The sequence below is a fragment of the Melanerpes formicivorus genome, unplaced genomic scaffold, assembly GCF_026170545.1.
Source record: "Melanerpes formicivorus ecotype bairdi unplaced genomic scaffold, bMelFor1.0.p_v2 SCAF_2, whole genome shotgun sequence".
Lineage (NCBI taxonomy): Eukaryota > Metazoa > Chordata > Aves > Piciformes > Picidae > Melanerpes > Melanerpes formicivorus.
Genome location: NW_027142354.1, coordinates 8,803,736 through 8,820,810, shown reverse-complemented (window position 1 = coordinate 8,820,810; position 17,075 = coordinate 8,803,736). Strand labels below are relative to the sequence as shown.

The following is a 17,075-nucleotide window of genomic DNA, read 5'->3' as shown; positions in this document are numbered from 1 at the left end:
GCTCCTTTCCCTTCTCGCTCCTTTCCCTTCTCGCTCCTTTCCCTTCTCGCTCCTTTCCTTTCTTTTAGATTTTTCTTTTTCTAGCCTATTTGAACTTGTTTTGCAAAACCAGGGCAAACTGAAAGTCCAAGTATGAGATGAATAGGAAAATAACAACTCCTGTTGGGATATCAAAAATAGTTGCTTTGTACCCGTTGGGATGTGATTATATTAATGTAATTACATCCAGCTTTTTTTAAATAACAATGGGAAACACCCTTGTTTTGAGAACAGTATAGAATGTTAGGAGCATACAATTGTATAAAAACAACTCATGGGATTTAAACTTCACATTCCTGGTTTTAACTTTTTATTCAGAAATAGCTGTACGAGTAATTTCTCATTGAATTGTTCAGGCAGATCTCAGGATCTTAAGTTTCAGAGGCAGTGAACTACATGAATTTCTGGAACTGTTGCACAGTAATATTTGAAAATCCTATTTCTAGGAGACTAATAAAGGCAGAGAGTTAGTTTGCAGTTTTCTGTTTTGCCCTATTTCCCTGTTCCCTCCAATCATGTAGTTCAAATACATTTTTCAGTAATGAACGATTTCTGCAAGTCTACATGTAAGTGGAGAGTTAAAGGGCACTTACTAGTACTGCAAAAGTAAATAGCTATATAGAAGATTTGTGTGAAGATAGGCTATGGATTGTCTTTGTGAAATGTTTATAGTTTATTACAGTGCCATTGTACAAGAGCAATAGTTTACCTTCAAATAAGGGCAGTAGTTTAGGGTTATAACACGCAATCACTTGTGTCTGTCTCAAATCTAAAGTGCTCAGCTTTTCAAAGTTGTTAAAATGTTTTTGTATTTAAGTGCTGATTATGAATTGTGGTTGGGAGAAGAAGCAAAAATCTCATCACATTGTAATTCATGCAGTAATAATAAGCTTCCTAAAGTGCTGAAAGGGGTTGCTTCTCTGCTTTTTAGTTTCTTTGGAAATTGAGTTGAATTTTTGTGGGTAACTTTTTTTTGGTTTTCAGATGATGAGGAAACGTTTTTAGTCCAAGTTATCTACATTTGTGTGTATGCTAAGGGTTTTTACCTTGAAGGACTCTTTGTACAACTGATGTGTGTAGCCTGCACTAGAAAACAATGTGATGAAACAAAACTCAAAGCCAGTGGTTATTGATTGATTTATTTATTGATGCAAGTTCCTTTGTTCTTCCTAAATTGCTATTTTAGTGCAGCTCAGTGGGGAGGAGTCTTTGTAGTATTGGCATGCTATACAGCCAGTTGCTCCTTTGTGCAAGCAGTTTGTTGAATACATTCTACCAAAAGTAAGAGCTAATTGCAGTTTGTGATTTTAGGTGATTGTTGAGATAAATGATTCGTATGAAAATAGTTCATCGGTTCCTGGTGTGTGTTGTCACGGAAGTGTGCTTTAATCTGGTTTGTGGATGGGTTACATTGCATACTTAAAAATGACCCATTAAAAACAATTGTCAGTGGCTTCTGAGGTATATCAGTGGCTTGTTGGTCAAGTGATTCATTTGAATGCTTAGTGTTTGTAGGATACCTTTAGAAAATAGCCCACTGCTGCCTTTACAGCTATCTGGTGATAAAATGACCAGAAGATGACTTAAAACCTTTAAGATGCTTGTAGGCTGCAGACATTAAAATGATACATTCTCAAAGAGAATTCATAGACAATTTGTTAAGAATTACAGAGGTAATGAAAATTTTTCCTCTTTTTATAATGAGAATGTGGAGATTTTTGAGAAGAGTTAATCATCATGATGTCAGTGTAATGAGGTAATAGGTGAGGAAGACGGACATTATTGTAATTGGCTACTTTTTGTGTCCATGAAATCAAAGGATGAAATTTTAATATACATTTCTTTTTAACTTGTGATATATTCTTGACATACATAGCATTTCTCTGCTGTCCTTCACTTCTATCTAACGTCACTAACGTTAGTTAGTGACGTTCAGAGATTGCACTTCAGAATGCATTATTGTAATAAGTTTGCTTTCACCATAGTCAAGAAAAGCGAGGATTTCTGCCTGAAAGTTGGCTGAACATTTAGGGCTCTCTAAGAAACCTTTCTTAACCAGGTTTCTAGAAAATATTTCTGTAACAATATTATCCTTTTAGTCAAAAGGATCTGCATTCTGTGCATACTTGTTTCATTTGTGTTTGGGTTTTGTTTTTTTTGGCTAAGCTACATTTTCATTTCTTTTTGCCTGTGTTGTTATTTCAGAACAAATACAGATAGTGGCGAATGAGCTAAAGTCTGTTATTTATCAGACACCATTGACGGAATTGATAACCACTTTATGACACTAAGATTTTTGATTTTAGTGATGGATGGGCAAGAAGGAGGTCAGATGTCTGTAAATGTGCAGTCCTTGCAGGACTGAGCGTGTTTAGTTTGATTGTTGCTTGGGTAACAAGGAATCTAGTAATCTTCTGTTTGTTTGTTTCAAATGAAGTAATTCCTTTAGCTGAGCTATCTCTGTGGGGTCACTGGCTGTTTTATGGTAATTTTTCAGGAATGATGCTGAGTACAGGATCCTTACAGGGCTATATGAATAAATATTCAGTAAGACACAAGCTTCACAGCAAAGAGTCAAAATGGAAAGTAAGACACAGGAAGTGGAAAAGCCTTACTCATGGTATGCCAGATAATCCAGGAATAGAGTGCAGGTCTCAAGCTGAGGCCTGTTTCTCTAAGTACTGGGCTATACTACTTTGCTTGGAGCTATTAATAGAGAAGCAGATATTTATTTTTGATTGATAATTTTTATTATGCTACATATATTCAGGTTTTTATGTAACTGTTGAGACAGTGTAGGTAGTTTCAAGAATATAAGCCACAGGTAGGTGCTTAGTTTGCCTTTTGTTGATGTTCAGCTCAGAACAGAATTCTAGTTTTACCTCTCCTTTAAAAATACCTTCCTTCAATTTTGCTTTGCATCAGTAATAAATGAACAGAAATCCCACAAACATCACCACAATATGACTTCATGTAATTAGTTTTTTTCTTTTCACTTAGTTGAATGCAGCAGGGTTTATTTTTAGTTCAGAATGGTAGACATTTCTTTGTCCACAGACAAATGCTTATTTGTCTTCTGGCATTTTATGCTGCAGGTGGATATTGATAGTAGTTGCATTCTGATGCTTTGCAGTAGGAAGCATGTTATTGTGCTTTAACAGGTAACTTCTATCACTTCTGCTTTGTGGTTAATAGAAAGTGAAGTTAGTCTTAATTGAAAAAACAATGAAACTGATACTTTTGGATTTTATTTATAGGGAGAATTCCAAAGAAATCCTGGAGGAACAAACATTCTGAAGTTTAATGGTGATGTACAATATATTTTCCTTAGCTTAGAGTCCCTCAGGTTTTACTTCCACTTACCATGTTAATACTACTTAACACATTTGAACATCCATTATTTACATGCCTGGATAGCTCAGAAGAAATTTTTATCTCCAATTTCAACTGGTTGTGCTAACTTTGGTAACATGACAGTTCCCAAATGCCTGCTATAGTGATGAGAGCCCATTGTACTTAATACTTAGATTTGGCAAGTTTTCAGACTGTGACAAAGAGAATGTATTCTTTACTGGATGGAAATGTTTGAAATCTGGCATGACTGATGATATATCTTAAATATAGTTAAATCATGGAAAGTAATGAGAATTTAAGATTTCTGTGTTTTGTATAAGAAAAATATATAAACAGATGTTACTGAATCTTGACACTGAGGCACTGTGTGGGTTTTAGAAAGGAAGTGGCTTATTTCAGGGAAAAATGTGTCACCAGCAATGAAGAGGTTTTTAAAATCCTTTGAGATACGTTTTTGAGATTCTCCTCATACATGCTGTACACCTACACTGGAAAAAGTGACACTCCAGGCTTTTTCTGAGCTTTCTTTTATGACCCTTTACCACTAGCTGGCTTTACTTTTTTTTTTTTGGACAAAGTGTGAACCAATACAGGGTCAGTCCTTTTTGTAGTTAAATGTATCATATGTGAAAGTTGGGTATTTTGAATGGAAGCTAAGAGAACTTAGACAAAACTAAAAATGATTGTGTCCTTTTTAGAGCTTTGGGATTGCAGAAGGACCAGAGATCCTGGGGAAACAGTAGCTCCACTTGTTCTTACAGTGACCTTCTGTCTCAGTCCCTTCAGGTTACGGTAAAGATCAACCAATAGTTGGTTTTCTCTTTTGTCTTTAGAAAGTAAAGAAATTACTGAGTTTTCAAATGTGACTTCTGGATTGCCAGGAAGGTATGGTTGGAGTAATAATTTTTTTTTAAGTCCTGTCATGTTTTAAAGATTGCTTCTGTAGTGTTGTTGTATATTAGTTTAAACATGGTAACTCCTACCTAAGTTTGCACTTGAGTACTCAAAGCAAGGCTGCAGACAAGGCTGAGAGTAGCATTTCACAGTTGTAAGCCAATGTATTTAAGCTTGAGAAACTAGTAAAGCATCTAAATGTGATAAGTATAGGCATATCAAATCCCAAATTGTGGTAGTAAAACCAACAGTTTAAAGTATATCAGTTCCTGATTAAAAGCAGATTGAATGCTAATAGGAAACACAGGTGGAAATTCAAAAACAAAGTAAAGGTAGTAAAAGCCAGGAAGGTGTAAAAGTGCAAGCTTAAAACAAAATTATGTTATGCCTGTTTATGCTAGCTGGTTTTTATTACAAATACTGTTCCTTCCTTGTAAAATTTGTGTTACCAATACCTACTTCATACTGTCCTCTCAGTGTCTTTCTACAGTATCATTACATCCATTACTCTTTCTTTTCTTTTTCATTCTAGGTGTTGTTATAAAGCATGTTGGGTTTATATATAGACTATTGGCATAGTCTAGTGTGTTACGCCACATACATGCCAACACAAACACCACCCACTCACTGCTTGTGTGACTCCATTTCCACCTGAACTGGTTTGTTCTCAGGTGGCAATATAATACCTGCTTTTCATCATCTCAGCTTCTCTACCCTTAAAAAAGGTAGCATTTCAGCCTTTAGAGTGGGCAGTTACAAACTTTAAAATTTTGTTTCCTCTCCTGTTTCACTTGTGACACTGGAAGTGGCTACTGAACTTGAAATTCATAAGTCTGCTGTCTGGTGGAAATTCATGATTAAAATGCCCAGAACTTGGAAAACTAGGTAACTTCAATATGTAAAATACCAGCCTGCAGAAGCTGTGATGCTCAACTGGCAGTGACATGGAAAAGCTTTGACTTATTGTTACTTCAGTTATTTTTGTGTGTTTTTACTGCATATGAAAACTCAGCCTAAATGGAAATCTTCTATTTAATCAATTCCAAAATATGAGTTCAATTTGTTTTGGGTACTCCCTGTTTTGAGTCCTTGTTACTACTTTCTGTGGTTTTAGAATCACATTTTCCTATTTTTAATGTTTTCCTCTTCCCTGTTGCTGACCCATAAACAGGAAAAGACTAACTTTGCTTGTCACCTAGGCCAGATGGTGAAACTACTTAGATGCCTAGTATTAGGCTTAAGCTGAAAAAAGGAGGAAAAGTACCATTGAGATTTTAAGTAAACATCTTTCAAGGAAAAAATGAGATTTGAATTATATGCTTTTAACACCATTTTTCTGATAACATATGTAAAATTGCTGTATGGCTGTGGATGCTATCTCTGTGCTTGCAGGTACTGCTGTAAATGAAAACTACTCTTTCACTGCATCAAGGAAGAGGAAAACATGTAGCAATTAATTTGAGTCCATGAAAGTTCCTCTCTAAAGTCTTAATAGAATGACGTGCATTGCTTCAGACTGACATACATCTACATCTGATAAATCTTGCAAAGCTTACTTAAAACTAAAAGTTACATTTTACTATATCATTTTTTTTCTTCCAAACTCAGATATGCAACTTTTTATAAATCATTTTCTTTCTCTGAATGATTTCAGCAACGAAGAATAGTGCCTCAAGTTCTGTGTTTCGCATCACATCTATACAGAGGTGGTTATTTTCCAAAGACAGGTCTTACTCAGATTATGGCACTGTCTAGTCTCCCTTTTGTCTAGATAAACAAGTTCATCTTTGATAACTCTGGAATTCAGGTATATCTGGCTGGCACCAGAGGAGTTAATAGGAAAATGGGAATAAAGAGATTTTTCAGAGTAGCAGTACATATAAATAAGGCAAGTGTAGATAAATAATGCAGATAAGCTAAACCATGCTGCTGTTAAAAAGGGAAAACTTGACTGTGTAAATGAATACATTTCTTAGACTTAAGAATGGGACAATTATTATAAAACTTTCCTACATTTTGAAGCCAAAGAGGGTTTTTTTTTCTGCTTGTAGAGTGTATTTTGAGCTTTGCAGATGTGTATTGCTAAGTTACTTTTACCTTGCTTACTTCAGCTTGGCCAGTATCTGCCCTTCTTGCAACAGTTTCTCTGATAAATACAATTAGAGCTTAATACTAGGATGTTACATTAGTTAGCTTCTGGAAGCCCTACTGTCAGCTTAATTGTCTGAATAATATTAGATTCACTGAATCCCTAATAGTGTCTGATGTTACTGGTAGCATCCATGTAGTGTATGCTATAGAATGATGCCTTTCTGATGTAGGATCTCTTGTGGCTAAATGGCTGTGCAAACAGTCTGATGCACCGTGATGGTCCAGGAAAATTGCCTTCAATAAATATTGCTTTGAACTTTTCAAATAGCTTAAGATTTGACTGTAAAAATGCAGTAATAGATGTATGAACTTATTTGCCCCCCCTTTTTTTTCTGCTAGTGCATTGTTTTTAATGCTGTGGAAGTTCTGGACTGAAGATAAGCTAAGTCAGCCTACTGCACTGATGCAGCCTGAGTTTGTTTTGCAAGATAGATTCAGAGAACTTTGGCAGTTTCATGCCAAGGTTTCAAAGATTCTTTGCAAATGTGTTGACACCTACACATTTAAAGAATGGAGAATGCTAAAGCTTTTTAATTTTCCTCTCCATTTTCTTTGTATTTTTTAATGGCTATTAAGCAATGGCCTTTTTGCCCTTTCTCAAATGTACTCTTTTTATGACCAGGGCAAGACAGCAGAGTGGCAAACTAATTGTATTTATTTAGGAAATAAGGAAGATGCCTTCAATTAGAATTAAAGGAAGCAGCAAAAGTAGATGTTGAAGCCTATTGATACTACAGAGAAGACAAAGGTAAAATTTGTCAGAAACAAACTTGAGGAAAATTATTGCAGCACATTAGAGGTTGGAAAGGACCTCCAGAGATTGAGTACAACCCCCTTTCTGAGGCAGGACCACCTTAGGGTAGTCCACACAGGAATGCATCTAGGTGCGTTTTCAATGTATCCAGAGAAGGGTCCACAACCAGTCTGGGCAGCCTGTTACAGTTCTTTCTCACCCTAACTGTAAAGAAGTTTCTCCTGATGTTGAGGTGAAATCTTCTGTGTTCAAGTTTGAACTTGTTGTTCCTTGTCTTGTTACTGTGCACCACTGAAAAGAGCTTGACCCCCACTACTTGACACCCATCCCTCAGATATTTATATACATTGATGAGATCCCCTCTTAGTCTTCTTTTTCAAGACTAAACAGCCCCAGGTTTCTCAGTCTCTCTTCATAGGGGAGGTGCTCAAGTGCCCTGATCATCCTCATAGCTCTCTATTGGACTCTCTCTAGCAGGTCTCTGTCTCTCTTGAACTGGGGAGCCCAAAACTGAACACAGTATTCCAGGTGTGGTCTCACTAGGGCAGAGTAGAGGGGAAGACAAACCTTAGACGTGCTGGACACACTTATCTTGATGCACCCCAGGACACCACTGGCTCTCTTGGCCCCATGGAGAACTTGCTGTCTACTAGGACTCCAAGGTCTTTCTCTGTGGAACTGCTTTCCAGCAGGGCAGCCCCTAACCTGTGCTGGTGCTTATTGTTACTCCCCAGATGCAGGACCCTGTTCTTGTCCTTATTGAACTTCTTGAGGTTATGTGGGCAATAAAGTATGGCTTAGTAATTTCAAACTCACTTACCTAGCAGCTTGTATCTCCAGCCATGATTTGTGAATGTGGCCATCCTCCCCAATTAGTGTATTTAGTTACTGTTTATTTGGTATTGGGGTTTTTATGACAATTGCTGTTGTGTAGGTTTGTGGGGGTTCTATTGAACTTTCGTCTGTGTAGCACTGAAGACAAAACTGGGATTGTACTTTTCCTTTCCAGATGGCAGTAGTTGTTTGAATTTAGGAGGTACATACAGAAATAAGTCCTTTACAGCACAGGAGATGTACCAATATGAGCTGCCAGTGGTGACATAGCTGGCTATGTCAGGAAACCTGAGCTTTGAAACCCAGTAGTGAAACAGAATAGAATGCTAGTCCTCTAGAATAATCAGTAGCAGTCAAGGTCTCTTCCAGTAAAGAGCAGTCACGTAGGGAGTAACACATCTTCCTGTGGTCCATTGTTTTGGTTATAGTATGAAAGGGTGGTAGATAAGAATATGATTGGACTTTAGGCCTCTTTTTCCATTGTTTTTCTTCTGATGTTCCACCTTAAGTGAAAAATAGCACTAAGGAGTAGAGTGAGAATGTGGATGGTGATGAGGAGACACTCTGATTTTAATGGTCAACTGCATCATTATTAGGCATCTTGTATTACTAGACATCTTAGTTTTTTTTCTTCAAAAAATTTATTTACAGTAGTTAGCTACTTCAGTAAAGGCATCCATGGGTACAGGTACTTGCTCAATTCCCATTGATTTGGGGACACACAGGCAGACACTGTTGTGCTAGACTGCCTTAAAAATTGACAGCATCTATCACATGTTAACATGCTAGTTCCATTTCACAGCTTATTCTTACTTTGTTGAAAGCTTTTTTTTCCATGCACAGTAAAAGGTGTTGCTTGTTTACATCCTTGATTTGGAGGCCCAGCATGGAACATGATTATTTCTGTAAAGCAGGCAAAGCTTGTAGAATGTTATCCTTGACTTCTGTATATGAGCAAATGCTGAACATTCCACTCAAAGATGGTTGTTTTTCAGCTGAGGCTCATGCCCAATTTATAGTGAAATAAATTTTTATTGGAAAATTTTAGCCTGCTGAAGTGCAGGAAAAAAAACCGAAGCAACAAGCCCAGAACTTTCAAGAGTCTAAACATTTACTCTGCAGTGGATATTTCCATACCATGTACCATTTTTGTTGTTTATTACTGTCATTTCATTTAATTATAAGTGAAGCTTTCAAAATGGGAGTATTTGGTTGATTTTGGTAAGATATGTAAATAGAGTTTGTTTATCTATTGTCTTTTTAATTACCATAGCCATGCAGAAGTCAGTGTCAGCCAGTGAGTGAGTCTGTCATACTCAGTTCCTGGATTTTGTTTCACTCGTGTTTCAGTGTACAGTGAGGGGTGAGTAGGTGCGTGTACATAGTGTTTTCAATAATTGCTGTACTGCTGGATCTTTGTTTTTATTTTTTTCTTTTCAGCTGTACTGAAATCTGATGAATAGTTTTGATTTATTTTTTGTTCTTAAATCTTCTCTTACAGAAGTCCCTAAACTTCATAGTATCACAGTATCATTCAGGGTTGGAAGGGACCACAAGGATCATCTAGTTCCAACCCCCCTGCCATGGGCGGGGACACCCCACACTAGATCAGGCTGGCCAGAGCCTCATCCAGCCTGGGCTTAAACACCTCCAGGGACTTCTTTTTTTGCAATAGCTGATAAATTCTTGATCCATAGTTAGGTTATTCTTTTGGTCCTCTGAGGCCACAAATCTTCAACTCTGAAATGTGCCCTGTGGTATGATACTTCAGTCTGCACTGTCATCACAGAGAGGCAAAAAGTAAATGCAGTTTTTATTATGCAGAGCTAACTTGCAGAGGAATAAAATTGTGAATGCATGAATAAGTAAAATCTTGTGAATTTGACTTAAAAAACTTAATTTTCCCACAGATAGGTCAGCTCTGTGGCCCAGTCATGAGCTAGTATGATTGTGATGTCACCAGCACAGTGGGAGGGTGAGAATTAAGAGCGTCTAAGGCTTTAGCTAATCTTACCTTGAAGTTCTCACTATGCTGAAAGTTGGCAAAACACAATTTTCTGGAACTTAAAAATGCTGAAAATACTTGCAGCCTCAGCATACTTAATTGTGCAGGACTAGTAAATACAGCTTGGGATTTTTTTCCCTTATTTTTTTTCCCCTGCAACTTTAAATGCTACCTCATTATATTTTTGGAGAAAGCTTGCAGAATGGTTGTGGAAAAGTTGAGCAGATGTAAGATTTTGCTTTTTAATATACTATCAGCTTGCTGGTATGCTTTTCCTGTTTACTGTTCTTCTTAAACTTCTGTTTCATACTGAAATGCACTGCTTTTGGTGCATAAATAGAAGTGGTGAGTCACAAAAACTTGCTTTTCTTAAATGCCTTGCACTCCTGCAATGCAATCAACAGGAACGTACTTCCCTACGCAGATCATGTCAGCATATAAAAGACGTGCTGTTGTTCCTGAATTACCTGGATGGTGTGCAGGCAAATAGCACCATCCTCTGGCACTATAGTATGAGTTATGAATTAAACCTGAAATTGCTGTCTGTATTTTTGGAAGTTCAATGTAACTGTAATAGAGTGTACACACTGTACTTTCAGTTTTGCATACTCATTTTAGGCTCTACATACTGAGCTGAACTACGCCTTCCTCCATGGATGTGTGTTGCTTAAGCAGAACTGCTTATAGAGAGCTGCTGATTGGAATGTTATATTAAGCATCCAGATGTTGAGACAACAAAGTTTAATTTGGTAGAACACCAGATGCTCACAGAGATCAGTAAAAAGTTCATATAGCTTAAAAAAACCCCACCAACCAACAACCATTCTGAGTCATTAAGTTACTATAGGATATAGAATAGAATAGAATAGAATAAACCAGGTTGGAAGAGACCTTCAAGATCATAGCATCCAACCTATCACCCAACACCACCTAATCAACTAACCCATCTAACCAAGCATCCTGTCAAGTCTCCTCCTGAACACCTCCAGTGACGGCGACTCCACCACTTCCCCGGGCAGTCCATTCCAATGGGCAATCACTCTCTCTGTGTAAAACTTCCTCCTGACCTCCAGCCTGAACTTCCCCTGGTGCAGCCTGAGACTGTGTCCTCTTGTTCTGGTGCTGGCTGCCTGGGAGAAGAGACCAACCTCTGCCTGTTTACAACCCCCCTTCAGGTAGTTGTAGAGAGCAATAAGGTCACCCCTGAGTCTCCTCCAGGCTAAGCAGCCCCAGCTCCCTCAGTCTCTCCTCATAGGGCTTGTGTTCCAAGCCCCTCACTAACTTCGTTGCCCTTCTCTGGACTCGTTCCAGCAAGTCAACATCCTTCCTAAACTGAGGGGCCCAGAACTGTGACACAGTACTCGAGGTGTGGCCTAACCAGTGCAGTGTACAGGGACAGATATCAGATATTTTAAATTCAGTGAACACCATTCAGTGGAATGATGGCAATAAAAGGTTGCAGGACAAATTAGTTTTAATAGGTAACATTAATTGTGTGGTGTTTTGACTATTTGAGTACATGCCATTTGAGTAAGCCCTGGTGGCCAAAAAAGTCCATGGGAAGGCGTTTGTTTCAGGTAAGAAGATGAAGAGAACACAGCAGTAGCTGAGTGCTGTATTCTGTATCATTCGGCTTTAGTTGGGGAAAAAGTGGTGATGGCAAGAGGAATCGAAAGACTCCAGCAGTTTTGGCTAAGTTCCAGGCAGGAAATAAAATGAGTTATTGCCTTGTTGTAACACATTCCACCCCATCTGCATCAACCTGATCTAAGGTTAGTTTCTATGTCCTTCTCATCCTCTAATTTATTTAGTTATGGTCAGGTTTTTTCACTAATTCCTGCTTGTGCCCTAAACGAAACAGTTCCTTGTGTCATTCCAATTTTTTTCATTATAGTTTCATTTTGTTCCACTTCATCATTCCAAATGCCTTATCTTGCCATTTCCAGTTTCCTACCTATTTTCCACTCATTGACCATGATTATTTTCCATGTTCACTTTTGTGTACCCATATTTTGTGTTCATTTTCAATCCTGATTCTCATCTGCTTTCTTGGTTCTTGTTTAGCTCTGCATGTCACTGAGTACATGGTCTTTTACTATCTCCCTTTCCTTGCATACAGTTTTTCCCCAGGTTAGGTGGTTAGATCACTAGAATAATTACTGAAATACTATTTTTTTTCAGGTGCCATTTTTGAAAATAAACCATTGTGGCCTATATTTTTCTCTTCCAATTTCCCTGTTCTCATTGTCTGGAAAGGGGGGTTGGGAAATGAGTGTTTCAGGCAGGTACCTCACTTCAAATTAAATGTTGGACTAAAAATTTCAAGTTGCTTAAGGTTGCAACTATTTGAAGTAAAGCATGAGGAATAAGAACTGCCAGCTGACTGTAACAAATGAGGCTGCCAGCCCATCTGACTGTAACAAATGAGGCTGCCAGCCCATCTGACTGTAACAAATGAGGCTGCCAGCCCATCTGACTGTACCTACTGTACATCAAGTTGTTGCATCTGCGTGTAGTGAAGCAAACTGTTGTGGAACTTCGGTCTCGGGGTGGCAAGTTGTGCTATGGGTGTGTTTTGAGCTACAGAGAACTAGCCCTTATTGCAGATATTCCTGATTATCACTCAATAGCCTGCTGTATCCTGCCTTCAGCTGTATTAAACCTTGAAAACAGACAAATAATTCTTATAATCAGCTAGACATTTTTTAGTGAAAATGTCTATTCCCAGTTTCATGCTAAAAAAAAAAAAGTCATGTTCACCACCTGAAACTTTGCTGAGAAGGTAATAGTTATAACAACAAGACAAAGTTACCTGGAAAGCCCCTGACTGTGGTTTCTATTAAGAAATAACCTTTCATTTACAAAGAAAAAGTTCAATGTTCTTATTTGGAGAATTGTTTCCAGATACAGCATTAGAATGCTGATGTCTTAGCACTGGTAGGTTACTTAGCAAGTTGCCTTTTCTATTATGATGGCCTTGTTGAATTTTTTTCATAAATGATATGGAAGTTCAGTAGTATCTGCCTGTATATTGTGGCTCTTAGCAGTATCAGGACCAGCATCAGGAGCAGTATGGCCAGCAGGAGCAGGGAGGTCATTCTGCCCCTGTACACTGCACTGGTTAGGCCACACCTCGAGTACTGTGTCCAGTTCTGGGCCCCTCAGTTTAGGAAGGATGTTGACTTGCTGGAACGAGTCCAGAGAAGGGCAACAAAGTTGGTGAGGGGCTGGAACACAAGCCCTGTGAGGAGGGACTGAGGGAGCTGGGGCTGCTTAGCCTGGAGAAGAGGAGACTCAGGGGTGACCTTATTACTCTCTACAACTACCTGAAGGGAGGTTGCAGACAGGCGGATGTTGGTCTCTTCTCCCAGGCAACCAGCACCAGAACAAGAAGACACAGTCTCAGGCTGCACCAGGGGAGGTTCAGGTTGGATGTTAGGAAGAAGTTCTATACAGAGAGAGTGATTGCTCATTGGAATGGGCTGGCCAGGGAGGTTGTGGAGTCGCCATCATTGGAGGTGTTAAGGAGGAGACTTGATGGGGTCCTTGGTTGCATGGTTTAGTTGATTAGGTTGTGTTGGATGATAGGTTGGACACAATGACTTTGAAGGTCTCTTCCAACCTGGTCTGTCTATCCTATCCTATCCTATCCTATCCTATCCTATCCTATCCTATCCTATCCTATCCTATCCTATCCTATCCTATCCTATCCTATCCTATCCTATCCTATCCTATCCTATCCTATCCTATCCCATCCTACGATTTCCTAAAAATGGGGTGTTTTGAGCTTGTGTAACTCAAACATTAAAGTAACATTTTTATTTTGAATTTTTTTCATGTGGTGTTTCTGTTGGAGCTAGGTGGTGTTTCTTTGCTGTCAGAGGTGCTGCTGGAAGGGCTGCTGTGTCTAGGGTCATAGAAAAGTGGGAGAAGCTCATGAGGTTTTTGCCATAAAGAAACAATTTGAATTTGTCAGCTGGGATATGTTGTTGTCAAAATTTTGAAATGGCTGACTACAACGATGGATGTATTAGATGTTAATAGAAGCCCACATACAGGTGGGCAAACAGGTGATACATGCTTCTGAGCATGAAATTGTGCTTAGGCTGGCATCTCTGCATCTGGTTGGCTTATTTAATCCATGCTTGGGTTATTTTCACAGTTGCAGGGCCTTAAGGCATACAGAAAGGGAAGTATAATCTTGATAGAAGCCTCTGTTACTGACTTTGTTTTTCAGACAATGTATTTTTTGTGCTTTTATTGTTACTAGTGCACTCCAGCTGCACTGCCAGTAGTGCATACAATTCATTTTTGTTTTAATTGGTGAGTCATGAAACATTGGAACAAGCTCATGAGATGGTGCACAAAACCAGTGTGCTGTGTTGTTGTGGGTTTTTTTGAAGTCATTTGCTCATGGTTATACAGAAAGCCTGTAGTAGAGTGAAGGCTGCAAACCATATCTTCTAGATCAAAAGGCATGGTGTAACATGGCTACTTTTCCAAGGCAGTGCTGGCCTAGAGCTAGGAGAACCTGCTTATGTAGATTAATTCTGTGTATTGTCAGTAGCATCTAGGCTGCCCAGCTCCATTCAGAATTGAAGTAGTATTGTTTTTTCACTTAATTGCATCCTTCTGTAAGTGTTCATACCACTGGAACCAGATGATCCTTGTGGTCCCTTCCAACCCTGACTGATACTATGATATAAATCAAGTAAAAAAATTCCAAAAACATGTAAATAACTCCGAGCTTTAAGATAAGGAAACTGCAATCTGGTCACAAGTAATTAGCGCATCATTCCCTCAGAGGTGCATTCCTCTGCCACTGCTGATACACTGCTAGTAGTTGTTTTGTATCTAGGTGTGGATTTATTTAAATGGAATCACTATCTGAAAAAGCAGAAACTCGGGCCATGCCTAATGTGTTGACATTTTTCCTATATTGTTTTTGAAGCTGAATGCAGGAATTTTAGGTATTCTGGTTATCTTGTCAGAAACAGGTTTCTCTGAGCAGTGCTGTAATTGGTCGTAAAGTGTCACTCCTGTTGCGCAGCTTGGAGAGAGGACAAATTGGGAAGCCTCTGAAGAAGAAGGACATTGAGACACTTGAACGTGTCCAGAGAAGGGCAACAAGGCTGGGGAGAGGCCTTGAACACAAGCCCTATGAGGAGAGGCTGAGGGAGCTGGGATTGTTTAGCCTGGAGAAGAGGAGGCTCAGGGGTGACCTCATTGCCCTCTACAACTACCTGAAAGGTGGTTGTAGCCAGGAAGGGGTTGGTCTCTTCTCCCAGGCAACCAGCACCAGAACAAGAGGACGCAGTCTCAAGCTGTGCCAGGGGAAGTTTAGACTCGAGGTGAGGAGAAAGTTCTTCACCGAGCGAGTCGTTCGTCATTGGAATGTGCTGCCCAGGGAGGTGGTGGAGTCACTGTCCCTGGAGGTGTTCAAGAGAGGGTTGGACGTGGCACTTGGTGCCATGGTCTAGTCATGATGCCTGTGTTGACAGGTTGGACTCAATGATCCTCGAGGTCTCTTCCAACCTTAGTTATACTGTGATACTGTGATACTCTGTGTATGGGAATTGAAAACAGTGGCATTTTACTTCTCTTGTTGTAAAGGTAATGAATGACCTTCTGAATGAAGCCAGCGTGGATTTAAATACTCCATGCTAGTATGGGTTTCCCCACATATATCAGTATCCCTGTTTCCCTTGCTATCAGCATGTCTTGTTGAGATGGTGTTTTTTCTTACGTGTCTCCAAACTACCTGAGAATAGAGTAAACTGGCAGTCAGCTCTTCCAGGTACTGAAACATAACTTCCATAGTTCTAACAGAATTAGTGAAAGGACTGATTGTTATGTTCTTGTTTACTGAAAAAAAGAACTTCTCTAAGCTTGCTATGTGTGATTTTAAAAGAATAAATGTTTTACAGGTACTCCTTGCAGCCATTTGTTTTACAAAGGAAATCCAAAATCCAGGGAGTTGCTTACAGTAAAGGAAGATGGTTGACTATGTCCAAAGACTTATGCTATTCCAGCTTGAATACCCAGACAAACTGCTGTCATTTTTGAAGACTGTCTGTATGTTTTACTTGCTTCCCACATATATATGTGTTTGTGTCCTGCTTATCAGTCTGCACATACTTTACTGTACCATCAGATTTGGGGCTTGGGCTTTTAAAACTTCTGTAGTCACAACAGGTGTCATTAGTAATACTTTTTGACTGCATCAAAAGTCTTTTGAGTCAGAAGACCAACTGGCAGACCCAGAATAGGTAAAAACACAGCTGTAGTTGTGCTGGAGTAATGTCAATTCAAGTCTGTCTGTTCTCTTTGGCATTAGGCTTGTCTTGATTTAACGCTGAGACAAGGTACATCAGTGCATGTTTGGTTTTGTAATAATGTTTGATTCGTAGCTGTGGCATGCTTTAGTCTAGGTACTCTGATATCAGTGCAGTCTAAATATGAAATACCTGTCTGAAAACTGCTTTCCTTAAAATAGGCTGGAAGTTTTAAAGCATTCTGAATTATGAGAACTATCATGCTGATGAGCCCACATTGTTTATAATTCATGAATGCATACTTTCTGTTTTCATAAGAGCAAAATTTCTTCAGCTTTCTTACTGTTAAGCTAGTGAAATGCCAGAATTTATGTGGAGTGTCCTCTTCTGTAAAATCTCTTGCTCTGCAATTTGACATTGTTGGCCAATCAATGCATTTATCTGCATGTGATTCACTCTTTTTGCATTGCTAGAGTAATGAAATGTAAACCAGGAGGTATTGGGTCGTCTTCAGGATTTTGAGAGGTATATCCATGTTTGTTTTCATTGTACATATATTCTCGGTTTAGGAACATTCTATCATTGAATTACTTGGGTGTGTGTTTAAAAATGTCCAAATGGCAGTAGGCATGAAGAACTTTGTATGAAGTTCTTCTTGGCAAAAAACTTCTATATCCTTTCCCTTCAGAGGTAATCTTCCTCACAGGAGCTTTCACCCCGATCAGATTGGGATTACTATTCCTACATTTCTTCCGGGTTTGTAGTGCAC

General features: G+C 38.9%; 1 protein-coding gene across 3 annotated transcripts in view; it reads left to right on the top strand.

Moving 5' to 3' along the window:
- Positions 1 to 17,075, top strand: part of HBS1L (HBS1 like translational GTPase) — a 71,061-nt gene that overhangs the window by 13,296 nt on the left and 40,690 nt on the right. The window contains exon 1 of one of the 3 annotated variants that reach the window (XM_068149915.1): positions 4,167 to 4,185. The exons of the other annotated variants lie outside the window; for them this stretch is intronic. The gene's annotated coding sequence lies outside the window, so the exon portion shown is untranslated. Of the gene's footprint in view, positions 1 to 4,166; positions 4,186 to 17,075 lie in introns of those variants that run through there. 3 annotated transcript variants of the gene reach the window in all.